The sequence below is a fragment of the Sciurus vulgaris genome (assembly GCF_902686455.1).
Source record: "Sciurus vulgaris genome assembly, chromosome: 3".
NCBI lineage: Eukaryota > Metazoa > Chordata > Mammalia > Rodentia > Sciuridae > Sciurus > Sciurus vulgaris.
The window spans coordinates 26,460,889-26,475,146 of record NC_136463.1 but is presented as its reverse complement, the minus strand read 5'-3'; the positions used below and the strand labels follow the sequence as shown (position 1 = coordinate 26,475,146).

The 14,258-nt window shown below is 36.8% G+C and overlaps 1 protein-coding gene and 1 pseudogene across 2 annotated transcripts in view; one reads left to right on the top strand and one right to left on the bottom strand.

The window, feature by feature from the left end:
* ZNF652 (zinc finger protein 652) overlaps positions 1–14,258 on the top strand; it is a 62,679-nt gene that overhangs the window by 30,349 nt on the left and 18,072 nt on the right. The window lies entirely within an intron of this gene.
* LOC306658582 (small ribosomal subunit protein uS15-like) lies at positions 8,721–10,741 on the bottom strand (annotated as a pseudogene). The gene has a single exon. The product of its transcript is annotated as a small ribosomal subunit protein uS15-like (transcript).

Sequence of the window (14,258 nt, the reverse complement as noted above, 5' to 3'; positions counted from 1 at the left end):
TGAAGTTTTTGTATGAATATATAGTACATCTTCAGATCTCTTGGGTATATGCCTAGAATTAGAATTGCTGGATCATCTGGTAGCTTTACCTTCTTGAGGAGCTGCCGACTTTTTCAATGTGTATCATTTTATATTCCCACAAGTAATGTATGAGGCTTCAAATTTTTCTACATTCTTGCCAATATTTGCTATTTTACAATGTTTTATTACAGCCATCCTAGTAGGTAGGAAACGCGGTATCTCATTGTGATTTTGATTTACATTTTTCTAATGACTACTGATATCGAGATCTTTTTCTTTTCTTTTTTAAATTTAGTTTTTTATTGTCAACAAATGGGATACATGTTGTTTCTGTTTGTCCATGAAGTAAAGGCATACCATTTGTGTAATCATACATTTACATAGGGTAATAGTGTTTGATTCATTCTGTTATTTTTTCTCCTCCCCCCACCCCTCACACCCCTCTTTTCCCTCTATACAGTCCCTCCTTCCTCCATTCTTCTCCCCTCCCACCTGCATTATGTGTCATCATCGGCTTATCAGCGAGATCATTCGTCTTTTGGTTTTTTGAGATTGGCTTATCTCACTTAGCATGATATTCTCCAATTTCATCTATTTGCCTGCAGATGCCATAATTTTATTATTATTTATGGCTGAGTAATATTCCATTGTATATATATACCAGAGTTTCTTTATCCATTCATCAATTGAAGGACATCTAGGTTGGTTCCACAATCTGGCTATTGTGAATTAAGCAGCTATGAACATTGATGTGGCTGCATGATATCAAGATCTTTTCCTATACTTTTGGCTATTTGTGTATCATCTTGGGAGAAATGTCTATTCACATCCATTCCCCATTTTAATCTAGATACTAATGTCTAGATACTAGATGCTTATCAGATCATCTAATGCTGCTGGGCAGGTTATGTTTCAGTTTTTGCAGCCATGAGAGATTTATTCCTTGGGAGATTCATTCCTTAAGGGATTCCCTCCACCATTGACATTTTTTTAAGGAAATAAATAAATTTTTTTTCTCTGAAAAACAGATTTTTTTTTTTCACTATCTTTTTTTTGACAGTGATAAATATCTTAAAATTTTTTCATACATGTATACAGGGTAATATTGTCTGTCTCAATCTGCTGTCCTTCCCATCTCCACTTGCTCCACCCCTCCCCTCACTTCCTTCTGTACCATCCAAAGTTCCTTCATTCTTCCCTACCCACTTGCCACTATGGGTCAGCATCCACTTATCAGAGAAAACATTCAGACTTTGGTTTTTTGGGATTGACTTATTTCACTTAGCATAATATTCTCCAGTTCCATTCATTTACATGCAAATGCTATAATTTCATTCTTCTTTAAGGCTGAGTAATATTCCATTGCACCACTGACATTTAATGCTCTACAATTTATGCAGATTTTTTGGTGACTAATCTGCCTAACTCATCTGGTCACCTATTGCCACAAAGTTTGTAAAAATAATTTACAAAGAATTTTCCCCATTTTGTGTATTGTCTCTACTTTGTTGATAGTGCTCTTTGGTACACAATTATTTTTAATTTTATAAAGTCCAATTTACTTATATTTTTCTTTGGTAGCTTGTGGCTATTCATTTTTAAAACTTCTCTTTCTTCCCAGTCTTTTCCTTTCTACTGCCTCATATTTATTGTGCAACAGTGTTTGCAACAAACTTAAATTACATGACCCTCTGATCTGCCATCCATAATATATAACTTCTTTAGGAAAGATCTTCTCAAATAGGGGAGGAGAAGGGAGCCAGCACTGAAAGCCTCCTCTGTAACACAGGAAGTGGGCCTGTGGGATCCATTAAACCTTCCCAACAGCCCTTAGAGGTGTAGGCACTCATATTCGAGTTTTCCAGGGGAATAAAGATTAGTTGGTCTGTCCAAGATTTAGTTGGTCTGTCCAAGGTCATAGACCTGGTTAAGTAGTATATTGGGATTCATGCTAATCTCTGAGGCTCTACCATGCTTCCTCCCTAAAATTAGAGCCGGACAGCATCTGTAGGCCTTGTATAGACATTCCTGTTTATGGCTGCAAGCTTAATCTTTTATTCTATTAATTCATTTCTTACCATATATGTACTGTAGAGATACAGAGAATAGGGTAGGGAGAGAAGGGAAAATTACAGTTTACAAAACTTCATCTAAATATATATTATAAGTAAGGAGCGGCCTGGATTTTGGGTCTCCTAGAGAATTCATGGGTGGGTTTCTGGAAGTGGGCAAACTCCTGGAAATAGCATTAAAATTTTGGGAGTTCATTTGTGCGAAGGGATTTGTAATTATTTTTTCCTTTTTTCTTTTTTTTTTTTTTTTTATTTGTACTGGGTATCGAACCTAGGGACTCTCTACTACTGAGTCACAACTCTACCTCTTTAAAGTAATTTTTTTTTTTTTTTTTTAAATTTTGAGACAGGGTCTCACCAAGTTGCCCAGACTGTCCTCAAATTTGCCATCCTCCTGTTTTCCGAGTCACTGGAATTACAGGCATGTGCCACTGTGCCTGGCTGAGAATTTGTAATTTTCAGAAGAATCTTCAAAGTTTTTAGAATTGCTGCTAAGGAAAGGAACGTACAACCTTGCTGGAAAGAAAATGCAGGTGGTGTGTTAGCAATTTGTCTTTTTCCATTGGCCATGTTTTGGGTTTGAGTTAAATCTTCCCATCTGGTTTCAAGTATTTTTGTTTTAGATTTTTTTTTTTTTTTTTTCTTTTTGCAGGGGTGGGTACCAGGGATTGAACTCAGGGGTACTCAACCACTGAACCACATCCCCAGCCCTATTTTGTATTTTATTTAGAGACAGAGTCTTAATAAGTCGCTTAGCACCTCGCCATTGCTGAAGCTGGGTTTGAACTTGTGATCCTTCTGCCTTAGTCTTCCAAGCCTCTGGGCTTATAGGCCTGCACCACCATGCCTCGCTTGTTTTAGACTATTTATGTATACCTGTTGACTTAAGACTATTTAAGAAGTATCAAAACTTTCTTTGTTAGTGAAAAGTAATAACAGTTCTTTGTCTTTGGGTAGATCAAATGTATTAAATTCCAACATTTCTTGATGTGATTCATACATTTAAAATATTTGTGACTTTTAAAATTTTTGTAGTATATAGGAATATAATGAGGACATTTCTTAGAGTTATTTTCATTTTCTACATGAGCTTTCAATTCAGGTTTCTGATGATCCAGTCAAGATTGACGCCTGTCTTGAGAGGTTAAGTGATAGACAGCCAGAGTGTGAACATCTGTACCTGTACCTGATGAATACATTTCAGTTCTACCCAAGGGTGACACCTCTCAGAGTTTAAGAAAAGAAAGCGTCACAGGCCTTTTAAGTCTCTGTTTTTTCTTATTAAAACTAATAGGCAGAATATCGGTTAATAATGATCAAGGAACTCACACATTGGGCTGGGGCTGAGGCTCAGCCATGGAGCACTTGCCTCACACACGTGAGGCACTGGGTTTGCTCCTCAGCACCACATAAAGATAAATAAAATAAAGGTATTGTGTCCATCTACAATTAAAATTATTTTTTAAAAATATTAAATAAAAAGGGAACTCACACACACACACAAAAGGGAACTCACACATTAACCATTTTGAAATGAACTACTGTATTAAATAATTTCATTCCTGCCAGGTATAGTGGCATATGCCTGTAATCCCAGTGACTCAGGAAGCTGAAGAGGAAGGATTGCAAGTTTGAGGCCAGCCTTTATCTAATTAGTGAGACCCTGTCTCAAAATTTAAAAAGGGGAGGCCTAGAAATGTAGCTAAATGGTAAAGCGATTCTGGGTTCAATCCCCAATGCAAAAAAAAAAAAAAAAAAAAAAAAAAGCAAATAATCTCATTCTAGAAAACAACCTTTGGTCACGGCTAGAATGAGCTCTCTCAAGATTATGTGTTTTGGGCTGGGGAGATAGCTCAGTCGGTAGAGTGCTTGCCTTGGAAGCACAAGGCCCTGGGTTCGATCCCCAGCACTGCAAATAAAAAAAAAAAAAAAAAAAAAAAAAAAGATTATGTGTTTTGCCTGGCACGGTGGCTCACACCTGTAATCCCAGCTGCTCAGGAGGCTGAGGCAGGAGGATCACGAGTTCAAAGCCAGCCTCAGCAACTTGGCAAGACCCAGTCTCAAAATATAATAAGAGGGCTGGGGATGTGGCTCAGAGGCTAAGTGCCCCTGAGTTCAATCCCCAGACCAAAAAAAAAAATATATATATATATATGTGTTTTGTAGATATGTACTGGTGGTTTTTTAAAAAAATTTTATTGTGAATTATAATTATACATAATAGTGGGGTTCATTATGCCATATTTGTACATGCACATAATTTAATGAGTCTCATTTCACATTCCCTTCCCTTTCCTAACTCCTTCCCCAGATCCACTTTCTCTATTCTACTCATCTCCCTTTATTATTATTGTTGTTGTTTTTAAGGGTACTGAGTTTTATTTAAGCCAGGACATAGACAGATTTTAGTGGAAAAGATCACAGTAATATACACAAAACATTACCTTCCTTTAAAAAACAGCTCCTTTGTTTAAGTTACATTTCTACTCAAAGATGATGTTTGTGAATAGAATTGAATAATGGAAAATGTTTTGAAATGCATTGTGATCATGTAGGTCCTGCAGTGTAGCTTAATGGTTGCTTTCATTTTTGGGCGGGGCAGGGGGTTAGTGAAAGTTAGGTTGCTTAGACTATGTCATTAGTAACACACACAGTTTTGTTGTTTTGCATGGAAATGTGGAGATTGTTGATGGTTGATAGCAATTAGGTAGTACCTAGGAGGAGCTCCTTGCTTACCCTCTTTGGTCCCTGCACTTGCATATTGTCAAGGAAACACAATAGCAGCCTCATTTAAATGCACATGTAAAAAGCTACATTGAAATTTTATTTTTATGAAAGCGTATGAAAGCATATGAAAGCGTTGTCTGAAATGCTGACAGGCATTTCCCAATTCCATTTCTGATAGAGAATGATTAAATGGACTGCTTAAAAATAATTGTTTGACATTAAATTTTTATTAGATGAAATTATCTTAAAATTAGTTGTTTTCAACCATTTACTGTAGGCATCTAAGAATATAATGCTTATCTGAAATATGGTCCAGTATTATATGTCATTTGAGGATTTTGTTTGTTGTAAAGTAGATTTGTGCATGTTAGTGTTGGTAGCTTTCCTAGCATTTTCCAGGTTGATATTGTGAACACCTTTGGAAATAAAGAACATTTTAAATAATGCCCCTGCTCCTGTGACATAGAACCTTTAGGCAGTGTAAATTTTGTTTCTATAACTTCTACTTTACAGAACATGTTCAAAGCCCACAAATTTATTTAGGTTTTATACATTTGAAAACTTATCCCATTTGTTGCAAAATGAACTAAAACACAATTTAAATTTTAAGTCCTCAATTGTCAAAAGTAAGCCAGGCATGGTAGTACATGCTTCTAATCCCAGCTACTTGGGAGGCTGAGGCCAGCCTTCGCAATTTAGCTAGACCCTGTATAAAATAAAAGAGTTGGGGATGTAGCTCAGTGGTAGAGTGCCCCTGGGTTCAGTCCCTAGTACCACACACATGCACACGTGCAAATTAAGTGATTACTATGAAAAACAAACTGCAAGTGGATCAAATTGAAAATTGACTTGTATCCATGTGAACCAATCTTGACACTCAGAGCATTCAGATGGGAGGGATGAATTCCAGTAGCTGAGGATAAAATTTAGTGTACTAGTCTAGATATTTTCAAACTTTGTTATTTAGTTTTGTTTAAAACCTAAGTGGATCTTTTAAGATGCTTGCTTAACACTAACTCAGCAGAGAGTGTGGTAAACTGAGAGTAGGAGTCAGAAAATTGCAAGTCGAGCACTTGTTTCATCACTTGCCAGCGACAACAGTGGGAAAATTGTTAAACTGAGCCTCAGCTATGAACAGAAACAACAGTCCAAGTCATTGTAGGGCGGTGATACTTAAGGAAGTAAAATTCTATGAGGTTTCATTCCTGTCATTTACTTGTGGTTCTTGTATGCAACATGCCTACCTCCCTTCTCCATCTGTCTGACTTCTGCTTGTCCTTCAAGACTAGCTCCATCTTTGTCTCATTCCTGAGATTTCCACTGACAGGTTCACTACTTTTTAAAATTTTTATCATTTATTTATTTATTTATTTTTGGTACCAGGGATTGAACTCAGGGGCACTTAGCCTCTGAGCCACATCTCCAGCACTTTTTTTATACTTTGAGACTGGGTCTTGCTAATTTGCTGAGGCTGGCTTTGAACTTGCAGTCCTTCTTCCTCAGCCTCCTAAACTGCTGGGATTACAGGCATGGGCCACTTCACCTGGCAAGTTCACTACCTTTAATCACCTCATTTTCTGCACTGCCAACATAATTGTATGGAGAGGTGTGTTTATTTGACAGACACTTAGAATAGTGCTTGCTGTTGAGTACTCATAAGCATTTATACCAATAATAATGTTATGAGGTAGATAGTGTTAATATCTTCTTTTTGTAGATGCAGAAAATAAGACATACATAGGTTAAGTAATTTGCCTACACTCACCCCATTACTAGTAAGTGCTGGAGCCAGATTTTCTTTTCCAGTGCTGAGGATCAAATCCAAGGCCTTGCACATGTTAGACAAGTACTCTGCCACTGAGCTACCAGGAGCCAGATTTATGTAAGCAGTCTTGCTTCAGAGTTTTTGCTCTTAACTGCTTTGCTGTTTTCTTGTCTGTCCCCACATAGACCTTTGATCACTTTGGTGGTGGTTCTGACTCCTATAATTCCTAACACGTAGTAGACAGTTAATAAATAGTTAACAAATATGTGATAAATGTGGTTTATCACATTTATAAACCATATCACATAAATACAAATTGTTAGAATCTCTGTATGAATTTTATAAATCAGAGAGTAGAGTTTACCAAGTTTCTCAATTTTGCAGTTTGTTCCCTTGGCTCCCATTTTTCAGGTCGGTACTACTAAAGTATAGCTTGATAAAATTCAATGATTGACTACCAAAAATTGAATTAGAAATGAACTCTAGTGCAGGAGTGGTGGCTCATAACTGTAATCCCAGTGACTCCTGAGGCTAAAATAGGAGAGTTACAAATTTGAGGCCAGGCAGGGTGACTTAGCGAGACCCTGTCTCAAAATAAATAAATAAATAAGTAAATAAATAAACAAATAAATATTAAAAATTGAAAGGACTGGGGAGGTATCTCAGTGTTTAAATAAAGCACTCCTGCTTTCAATCCCCAGTGTCATACAAAATAAAACGAAATTACACAGCAGTTTAGCATTTTAAGTAGTTAATCTTCCAATACATACCATAAGGTATACTGAAAAGTTTCATATTATTAAAGATTTTGTTTAAGGAAAAAAACAATCAGGGTGAGATTTCATTCATTTCAGACACATAGGATATACTATATTAAGAAAAAAAAATCAAACTTTTACTGTGGACCTGAGCATTAAACTCATATTTCTCTCATAAGAACACATTCTTATTTTTAAAAAGTTAAAAAAATTAGAATTCAGATATTTTAAATTGTCTTTTAGTCAATACTGATATATCATAGGATTTAGTAGAAAATGGTTCGTGCTTACTTTGTGTGTGTGTGTTACTAGGGATTAAATACAGGAGCATTCCACTGCTTTGCCACATCCATACCCTCTTTTTTTTTTTTTTTTTTTTGGTACCATGGATTGAACCCAGGGTCACTTGACCACTCAGCCACATCCCTAGCCCTTTTTTTATATTTTATTTTGAGACAGGGTTTTGTTGAGTTGCTTAGGGCCTCACTACATTGCTGAGGCCACTTTGAATTTGTGATCCTCCTGCCTCAGCCCCCCGAGCCACTGGGATTACAGGCATGCGCCAACTGCCCTTTTTATTTTTTATTTTGAGACAGGATCTCACTAAGTTGCCCAGGCTAGCTTTGAACCTTCTTTCTCAGACTCCCAGAGTCACTGGGATTACAGGTGCATACCACTGGGCCTGGCTTGTGCTTATATTGTATTGTCCTAATTTCTGACATTGTCTTACTTTTCTACTTCTATTTTCTTCTACTTTAATTTCTTTACTTTTTAAAAAATATATTCTATCTTGCCTAATTATATATTTTTCTTATTGTTTGTATATGTGTGTGTGTGTGTGTGTGTGTGTGTGTGTGTGTGTGTGTGTGTGTTTCCCAAAAATGTACTAAAATATGCTGGGAATGTAGTTCACTGGGAACTTGCCTAGCACGAAGCCCTGAGTTTGATCCCCTAGCATGAAACAAAAAACAATAAAAGCCAGATGTGGTGGTGCATGTCTGTAAACCCAGCTGCTCGGGAGGCTGAGGTAGGAGGATCACGAGTTCAAAGCCAGTTTCAGTTTTGGCCATTTAATGAGACCCTAAGCAACTTAGCAGGACCCTATCTCAAAAAGGACTGGGATGTGACCCAGTGGTTAAACGCCCCTGTGTTCAATCCCTCAATCCCTGGAACCAAAAAGAAAAAAAAAAAAAGAAAAAATATTTTAAAAGATGTGCTTAAATATGTCTTTAATTGTTTGCTGTTATATAATCCAACTCCTAAAATACAACTCTAATCAAATTAGTTGTTTCTTTAAAAACCTCTCTCTCTCTCTCTCTCTCTCTCTCTCTCTCTCTCTCTCTCTCTCTCTCTCTCTCTCTCTCTCTCTCTCTCTTTTGGTGTGTGTGTGATAATAGGAATTGATCCCAGGGGTGCTTTACCATTGAGATACAGTGGTAGCCCCTTTTGAAAAATTTTATTTTGAGACAGGGTCTCACTAAGTTGCTGAGGCTGTCCTTGAACTTGCTGTCCTAACTGCCTCAGCCCCCTGAGTCTCTGGGATTACAGGGGTGCACCACTGTGCCTGGTGCTGGTGTTTTTATCTTGTCATCCATAGTAATTTAAGACTCTTTAGCCTAGACTTAAAGGTCTTAAAGCAGTAACTCTCCTTTTCTTTTTTTTCTTTGAGGTGCTGGGGATGGAACCTAGGACCTTATGCATACTAGGAAAGTGTTTTACCAGTGAGCTGCATTCTCAGCCCCAATAACTTGCCATCTCTCCTTTCTATAAGCCCTGTATTGTAGAAAACTAAACAACTTAAACTGCCTTTGTTCAGGAATGTCCTGCACCATTATGTCATTCTGATTTTTCTTTACTAGAAATGAACTTGTTTGCTTTCTTTTCTGCCCATGTAAAACATACCTATCCTTCAAAGTGTTTCTGAAATGTACTATTCTTCATAAATTTTTTTTTCAGATTTCCTCTAAATACATGTTACTTCTCTTTTATAAAATTTCAGATTGCTTTATACCATTTGTTTTGCATGTGGTAGATGTTAAATAATAATTTGACCATCTAGAGATGTTGAAAATAGTTGTCATTTGGCAAATGTGTTACTAACAAACTTTCCTTATGTGGAGAATAAAGTGAGAAGTCTTCTGCAAAAGTAGCAAAACTTTGAGTATAAAGCATCAGACCATTGGCCTGGAGTTGTGGCTCAGTGGTAGAGCTCTTGCCTAGCATGTGTGAGGCACTGGGTTTGATCCTCAGCATCACATAAAAATAAATAAAGGGAATTGCAAACAATCCCTTTATTTTATCATATATTTTTATTGTCTACAACTAAGAAAAAAAATTGTTTAAAAAGCATCAGACCATTTTATTACAACACACAGTGTCACCCTGTCTTTCTTCCTAGTGGATCATTCTTTTTGGAAGAACTCTGCTGATAGGCATTTATTTTCCCCTCCTTGCTCCTTTCAGTTTCTTTATAACTTTAGTTTTGGCCTGCTCCTGATGGATAGTTGTATAGAAACTCATTCAGCAGGACCAGGTTCTGGCAGCGCAGGGGTGGTTCAAGCTTTAAAAACGGATCAATGGGGGTTGTGGTTCAGTGGTAGAGTGCTTGCCTAGCATGTGTGAGTCACTGGGTTCGATTCTCAGCAACCCATATAAGTAAATAAATTAAAGATCCACTGACAACTAAAGAAAAAAGAATCAGTAGGATTGATTGGTTTGGAAGCAAATGGAGTATACAGAAGTAGCAGATTGATATGACTTACCAGGTTGCCCTTCCAACTTGGAAACACTAGTCCTAAACATAATCTTTGTAAAGTACAAGGAGGATGCTTAGGTACATATTTTAATAAGGGGGAAAAAACTTGAATTTGGAAGAAATTAATTATTAAAGCTTTCTAGGAAACAAAATTTTGTTTCTCTTTAAATTTTTTTAGTTGAACAATTATTTTATTGCTTGAATATAAACAAATTTATGCCACCAGAGCAGAGGCTTGGATGACTCATATTTCCAATTCAGGCAGAGGACGTAGTGATCTTATAATATGGGGCCAGTTGGTGAATGCAGCTCTCTGTCAGAATCAGATGGAATTTAGCATCCTTTCTGTTCCTCTCAAGATGCCTTGGAACAGCAATTGCTTTCTTAATTAAATGGTAGAGATCTTTAGGAAGATCAGGAGTAAGTCCTTTGGACTTAAGGATTCTCAAGATTTTATTGCTGGTTGTAAATGCTGTGCAACATAATGTAAGCCCTCAGGATCACACCAGTTTGTGACTGCATTGGACTCTTCTTAGTCAGTTTGTAAATCTGCCCCTTCACATCATCAGATGTCAACTTTAGCTTGGTGGGGACGCTGATAGGACAGAGCTAACTGGCACAGGTCCTTCCCAGGAGCATGCATGTGTAATGGTGGTAGTCTCTGTTTCCTTTTAAGTTAAATTTTTTTTTCTTTTTTTTTTTTTTTTTTGTACTGGGAATTGAACCACTGAGCTACATCTCCAGCCTTCTTTAATTTTTTTTGTTTTGAGAGAAGGTCTCACTAAGTTGCTTAGGGCCTTGCAAAGTTGGTGACACTGTCCTTAAACTTGAGATCCTCCTGCATCAGCCTCCCAAGTTGAATGTGCCATTTTGCCTGGCATCAAGTAAACCTTCTTGAAGACTATACACTTGATTTTTTAGACTACTAAAAAAAAAAAAAAAATGGTATCGAAAAGAGCACATTCTGAGAAACATTATTTTACTCTTTATAATATACTGTTGAGTTTTTTTTTCTTAAAATTGTATTTTCTTCCCAATAGTTGGCCAAGCTTTTAAAGTGCCAGGATTAATTGCTTCTCAATTTTTATACCCCCATTTTACACACCACATTCCCTCACATCCCCCAAGATGTTTATATTAATTATAGCAAGACACTAAGACATGAACCACTTTATTTTGGAATTAATGTTATGATATTATAGAGGATCTGTAAGAACAGGTGAACATGCTTTGTTTAATGCCATTATAAAGATGAGTTTAAACATCATTAAGCAACTCCTAATATCAGTGAGGGTTATTTCTTAATTGCTTTCTCTACTAGCAAGTCTTAGAGCTCGATATATTCTCTTAGAGTCTTATAAAAAAAACAAATTAAGATGATCTGTAGTAAGTGGGACTGAGAATACATTGAGAAAGTAGGATCATGGAAAATGGAAGGTGCAAATTTCCCTAATGTGTTTTGGTCTTATAAAGTTATTGTGTTCTTAGGAGATATTTTAAGTTTTCTGGAAAGAGAATAAAGGAATATTACCACCAAAACTTATAGATAGGGAAAAGGCACCAAAATCAAATGAAGAAAGTGAAACGTAAATAGAATGTACATGTGTGTTTTAATGTGAACCCTTAGACTGCATCTTTTATTGTCACTGATTTATTCATGATTCTGTGAGTTTTTCTGATGTGAATAGTGGTGAGGTGTTTCAGGTACATGTGGGAATACATATATGCACTCATCACTTAAAATAGAATAAAGCACTTTAATTAGAATTTTTAGTAGAAATGAGTCTTATTATCATCTCATTTATTTTGTTTTTTTGTTGGTGGCACTGGGGATTGAACCCAGTTCTACCACTGAACTACATCCCTAGTCCTTTTTTATTTTTTATTTTGAAAGAGTGTCTCACTAAGTTGCTGAGGCTGGCCTCAAACTTGCCATCCCCCTGCCTCAGCTTTCTGAGTAACTGGGATTATAGATGTGTGTACCCACATCCAGCTATTATCATCTCACTTATTAAGAAAGGATTTCTCTGTGAGTTCAGCCCTTTATATTTCTAATTTTTAACCTCGTGCATATTAATTCCATTGTCTCTGCTGTCTGGCTTAAGACAAGGACAATTAATGTATGTTATCACGTGTATATGTGCACAAGGAATATGTAAGCTAGGTCGTGCTGTGGTCACAATCGTGACCTCGCTAATGAGGTCCAATCTGAGTGGCTTGAAACAATGAAGGATTTCTTTCTCACACTATATCACTAGATCAGGGGAGCTCTGCTTTTTTATCATTGCGCAGTGATGTAGGCGATGAACCAGTTGTAATCTTTTTATGTATTAGCAATTAAATACGGTAGCTCAGAAGTGACTAACATCAACTGAGTTAAAAAAATAACACCCACAACTAGTCATGTAGCCCCATGTAACTTGAGCAAGGCCAGGAAGCACAGTACCTCCTGTGCCAGGGAGACAGACAGCTGAAAGTACTTGCTGAATAGCACATCTATCATAGTCCATCTTTTTGGTTGTCAGATATTTGGTCTACTTTCTCTTAAAGCAAAACATACTTCTTCTCCAAGGTTAGGTACCTCAGCTTCCTATGCAATCATGGCATCAAGCTCAAAGTCCAGAATCACAGAATTATGCAAGAGTATGGTACTTAGTGGTCTGCTCATGAGGAGATGATGCATAGTAGATTCTTCATTGAGTGCAGATGTTGCTCTTCTTGATCCAGAAACTTTGAAAAGAAATTGACAATCTGTCCCCAGTACATTAAATAATAAAATAGTGAATAGCAACAAAATGATAAAAATAAACATTCTTATTTGAAAGGGGTGGAAATAGGAAACAGGGGTCTCTAAAAAATTCTGAAACCCCTCCAAGCAAAGGTGGGGGATGTCCTTGCATATATCCTGATTTTGCTCTTTAGGAGAGTTCCTTTATCTGTTTTTTCTTTGATCCCTAGTTTCATCCTTTGGATCTTCTTTTTCTTCTTCCTTCTCCTTCCCTTTTTTTTTCTTCTTTCCCCTCCTCCTCCCTTCTTTCTCTTTCCCTCTCTGCCCCTCCTTCTCTTCTCTCCTATTCCCTATTCTTTCTTCCTCTTTCCTCCTTTTCTTCCTTTTTTTTTTTCCTGTGACCTTTGCTATATCTGAAATGGACAGTGGGTATTGTCTTTAGCCCATTTCCTGCCATAAATGCTTGGGAATCCATCAGTCATTTTGTTCTTGAGCAGTCACAGTCTTTTAGCTCAGGCTGGTGGTTCTTTTGGCAGTATCATCTTTGTAGGCTGCTTCTTAGCCACATCCACCTCTTTTTTCTAGCCATACTTCTGGTATTTGCTGCATAGCTCTGCTTTAGCTGTTCCATATTTCTTCCTTCACTTAATTTTGAGCACAGGTTCTTTTGCTCCAATGCCATATGTGTCTTCCCCAAAATCTGCACAACTGAGTCATAATTTGCTCATTTGTAAATAGAAAAAAGTATCAATATATCTACTTAGATGTCAAGTAAAACATGGTGGCATTTATCATCATTTTTTTCTGAAATTCCATTAAGTGAAAGTAAAATAATTTCTTTAGAAAAAAGAAATCTGTGAGATCAAAGAAATGGGAGAAAAATTGGAAGAGAAGACACTAACAAAGGAATGAGAAATAGTTGCAAACTACATGATCATAAGCAGTATATTTTAAAAGTTCTGATACATCTGTATTGGGAGGATGAGGGGAGAGTTGAGAATAATAAAGTAAAAAGATTATACTGAGAGACAGGAGGTAGTACCTGAAATCGGGGGTGGGGGAAGAGTCAAGAAATAGAAATATATTCATATGTAAAAAGGTAAGAAGTAAATACCAAGGAGGAAACAGCAAAAAGAGCATTATTGCCTCTGGGGAATGAGACTCAGATAATTGAAGCAGGGCCAATATATTTGATTTGTGAAACTATGGGTGCTTTTTAAAAATTAAAATTAGCTTTAAAATTAACCCAAAGTTCTGCAATAGGTATAAAATAGAAATAATAAAAACTTTTGCCATGTCCATGCACATAGCAAGCTTTCAGTAAACACTCATTCTTCTCTTTTGTCAGCCTGCAGGGTCTGTGCTCAGAGTAGTATTCATATGACTCAGCGGTTAGGTGGTTGGCTAAACAGCAATGTGAGGCATGTCACAA